Source organism: Scardinius erythrophthalmus, assembly GCF_964197995.2.
Source record: "Scardinius erythrophthalmus genome assembly, chromosome: 9".
NCBI classification, from domain to species: domain Eukaryota; kingdom Metazoa; phylum Chordata; class Actinopteri; order Cypriniformes; family Leuciscidae; genus Scardinius; species Scardinius erythrophthalmus.
In genome coordinates, this window is record NC_138229.1 from 16288298 (window position 1) to 16292726 (window position 4429).

The 4429-nt window shown below is 37.7% G+C and overlaps 1 long non-coding RNA gene across 1 annotated transcript; it reads left to right on the forward strand.

Moving 5' to 3' along the window:
- Window positions 1–326: 326 nt before the first annotated feature.
- On the forward strand, window positions 327–1932 carry LOC308695752. The gene is made up of 3 exons (XR_014030733.1): window positions 327–432; window positions 1623–1697; window positions 1798–1932. It is a non-coding gene; the product is annotated as an uncharacterized lncRNA (long non-coding RNA).
- Window positions 1933–4429: the final 2497 nt, after the last annotated feature.

The window sequence follows — 4429 nt, forward strand, 5'->3', positions numbered from 1 at the left end:
TACAAATGCATGACGGGAAATTTATGGACAGTCCTGTAATTTTGTTGTAACTACACTGTAGAAGCATTATTTTACAGCCACCGCATAGCATTGTGGGATTGCTGCGATTTGAATTTTGAAATTGCGCGGTACCGCGGCGGCCAACGGCACCAGAATCAAACACTTTTGGAAGAAGCAGCTTTTGGAAGGAACACATCTCAGGTATGAAACGTTAACATGAAATCTATTTTTATAAGTCTATGGATATATTAATACCGGTCATATGAGTGGTGATTGTTTCGTTTGGTATATTTCAGTGACATTAGCTTCTGTGACGTTCGCCCCGACTCGACTCGCTCACTCCCGGTAAAACAACACCATGAACTGACCGCGGTGAAGTGGCGTCTTCTTACTCAACCCATACGGAAAAAAGTTACCACATGCAGCTACAAGGTACGAGATATTCACAATTTTTCGCTTGGTATATTTCAGTAACATTAGCTAGAGTAATGTTAGATATAACGTTAGCTCAACTCGCCCCGCTCACTCCCGGGTAACGACGTTATAAACCTGAACTGACCGCGGTGAAGCGGCGTCTTCTTTAAGTTACTCAATCCATAAAGAAAATGGTAACGTTACCACATGCAGATACACGGCACTATTTTCAATGGAAAAACAAACATGGTGAGTAGAATCGAGTAGAGCTGAGCTTGTAACGTAGCCTAACGTTAATGGAAAACCACCACAATGACGATAGCTCAAATAATGTTAGCCCAGACTGTTAAAAATAAGCATTAACGTTAGCCCGATCAGTTAGCTCAGGTTATTATTGCATTGATTACACATGCTACTGGACAGGCTGTCGTAACATTATTAGGACTTCTGCTTTGCTGTCTTGTAATCGGGGGTCTTGAAGCCGTGGTTTGCACACTAGCATAAACGAAGTTTGTAGATTTTACGGTCACTGAATAAACACAAGCAAATTTTACTTGAAATATGGGCTTTAATTAAACGACAATGCTGGTATCTTTAATTATGCGAGTCAGCTATAACTGTGAGATAAGCTGAATATAGCATCTGGTATGCTCATATGTTATAACATTACTTTGTGCTTGGCAAACCAGGTTGGAAGAGCAGTCATGTAACTCCAGTAGCACCTCAATGCAGTACACAAGATCCGGGGGGAGGAGTTGGATCTTGTATAAGGGGTGGAGATTGGTAGGTTTAGGGGTGGGTTTAGGGATCAGGGGGTGGAGATTGGTAGGTTTAGGTATGTAAGGTGGGAGGAGTTGGATCTGGATCCGACTCCTCCCCGTGGATTTCATGTTCTGCATTGAGGACCATCTCTGTAACTGTCTGTATCTAAAATAAACTGCGCGTGCGCAACTAAATCCAACCAGCATCGTCATAAAATATTTTTTTTTCCGGAGCCTGGGTTCTGTTGAAAAGCTTTCAATGCTCTCTTTGTCTTCAGAAAAGGCAGCAAATTATCAGTAGTATTAAAATTAAGTTAACCATTTTGTTTGTCTCAAATTACATGTGGCTGCCTGGCAGACTATATGGACTAAAATAATAATCGATTTTTAATTTGGTATTTGTGTAATTGGTAATACATTTGGTAATGTTTGTTTTTTATTCCCTAGCCTAGCCCTCTGCCACAGCTGCTGATATCCAGAGAGAGAGAGACCTATCCAGCACACCTTGCTTAATTGTGCAAGGTATATTCTTCCCTTATTTTATAGAGTAGTTCACTTTTAAATGAAAATTACCCCATGATTTACTCACCTTTTATTATCATATTGTGTTAATGCATTTCAGGAGAGACAATAATCGCAACAAGTGTTCATAGAAGGAACAGTTGTGATGGGGCCCAAAACAGTCTTTTGAATGGAGTGGCTGAAACCTTCGCTGCTTACTGTGTTCAACATGCAGTATCCTAAAGACGCCTCAGGGACTTTATATAAAGGTATGTTTAAACTGTTTACACACTAATAAAGAAAATGAGGTAATACTTTACAGTATGGATACATTAATTATCATGAATTCATGTATAAATTCATGCATTAATATCTCATGAATCATCAGGAAATAGCAGAAGTTCAACGTTTTTCATGCATGACTTCATGAGTGAACAACACTAAGTTAACTGAAAATTAACTAAGATAAGTACATCATCATGAATTATGATTTATTACGCATGATCGTGATGCTTTTCTTTGTTCACAGTTATGTGACCATTAGCACATTGTTCATCAGAGTTTCTAAGGACCAGTCACCACTTTAGTTGAGGGGCCACACACATGAAGTCATTGATAGATGATGCTTAGTTAATGATGACTACTGTATTTGAATGTCAACAGAATTTGTGTGCTCTGAGCTGTGATTGGTCTATTTTGGGGTCTGTCCAACTACCTGCAGGCTTTGAAGAAGACATGAACTGTTGACATTCAAATACAGTAGTCATCATTAACTAAGCATTATCTATCAATGACTTCATGTGTGTGGCCCCTCAACTAAAGTGGTGACTGGTCCTTAGAAACACTGATAAACAGTGGCATAACTGTGAACAAAGAAAACATCATGATCATGCGTAATAACTCATAATTCATGATGATTTACCCATCTTAGTTAATGTTTTAATTAAGGTGTTGTTCACTCATGAAGTCATGAATGAAAAACGTTGAACTCGTGTTAGTTCCTGATGATATGAGATATGAATGCATAATTCATGCATGAATTTATACATGAATTCATGATAATTCATGTCCCCTTACTGTAAAGTGAATCCATCATTCTCATATGTAACGTCCCATGAATTATTACCTTATTACCAGTATTGTTAGGTTCTATGATATATTCTATGTAGGCATGTGCCGGTATCAACTTTTCATGCTGCGATTAATTGATTGAGCTTTTACCACGGTATACGGTATTATCACGATATTTTAATTGCTCAAGAGAAATGGATGGATTACAATAGTGATTGTCAAAACATTTGGTAACTAAATAGAATTTTACACAATTTTCACGCTTTCAATTCTTGGGATTTGATTTCAATCTTGATTCAGTATTGACTTTTTGGATAAATATTAGGTAGGCTACAGTAGATAGACGTTAATTTTTCTCAAGAAAAAATATATCTCACATAATGCTGTAAACATACAGAGAGCCCTGTCAGCTGGTATTATTAAAGGTTAAAAATTAACTAATTAAATATAATTTGGTTTTCATTATAATAACAATTATGACACAAGTAAAAATATAATACAAATGTAATGTGCACATATTTAGCAAAATACTCCTCTCTATAGCTATTTTTTTTTCTAGTCAACTAACGTGTTGGTCATTAAATGGCTTTCCTGAGGTAAATGTAACCTTCTGTGACATAATTGTTCACCTGCAGTTTTATTGACCTCTTTCCGTGGTTGAAAAACACTGAATGATCGATATTATGTATGAGGCATATATACCTTTCGGTAAGTTGTAGCCTACTGCATCTTTAAATAAAAAGTAACAGATGATCGGTTTACTTGAACTGAGGCCTACAGTGATCTGTCAAGTCACATTTACAAGCACCAAAACAGTATTTGTTGTCTGAATTCCGTAATAAAATGGACAGAACATGAGAGCTGAGAATTGTTTTCATACCATAATAACCTGCTCTGTCTAGTCTGTCGGTCTCCGTGTCCTCTTTGCTACGCGATTTTTCTCTGCGTGAGAAACTGCATGTGGCGCGAGAGCGTTTGAAAAGTGTAAATTGCGTGAGTCTCACGCTGAATGCGTAGAGTTGACAGCTCTGCTTTTAGAAGGGGGATAGATCGTCGGCAGCGTGCCTCCTTCCGCCATGCTTCTTCTCCATGTGAGGATTGTTTACATTAGAGTGCGCACTGAGCCGCATGCACACAGCGCTTCTACATGTGGGGATTGTTTACATCAGAGTGCGCACGTGTTTCGCGCAGCATATACGCAGTGTTTGTTTAAGCGGTTGATGGAAAATAAGCTAATACGCGTTCTATAAATATAAATTCTGATCTATTATTTTTCACGGTATTTTGAAGTGCCCACGATAACAATATCGTGCATATTCATTACCGCGATTTATCGCATTACCGAATACCGGCACATGCCTAATTCTATGCAATGATGTCAATAGATAGGTTTCCATCCAATCAAAACATAACTTTTAAACGCATTCATAAAAATTTTGCAAAAAAAAAAACTCTAATTGGAGAGCATTTCAATCAACTCTGTTATGCGAATTATAAATGGTCACGCACCTAGGAGTCGTGAACAGCTGTGGGATCAAAACGTAAGGTTGACAGGGCAACTTGAAACACCTGATATAATTGCAAAAAATGCAAATTTGTCAATCCACATAGAAGTTTTTGTTCACATTAGAATATTTTATGTGAATTTTAACCGTTTCCAGTCAGGATTTCTTTTTCAAATG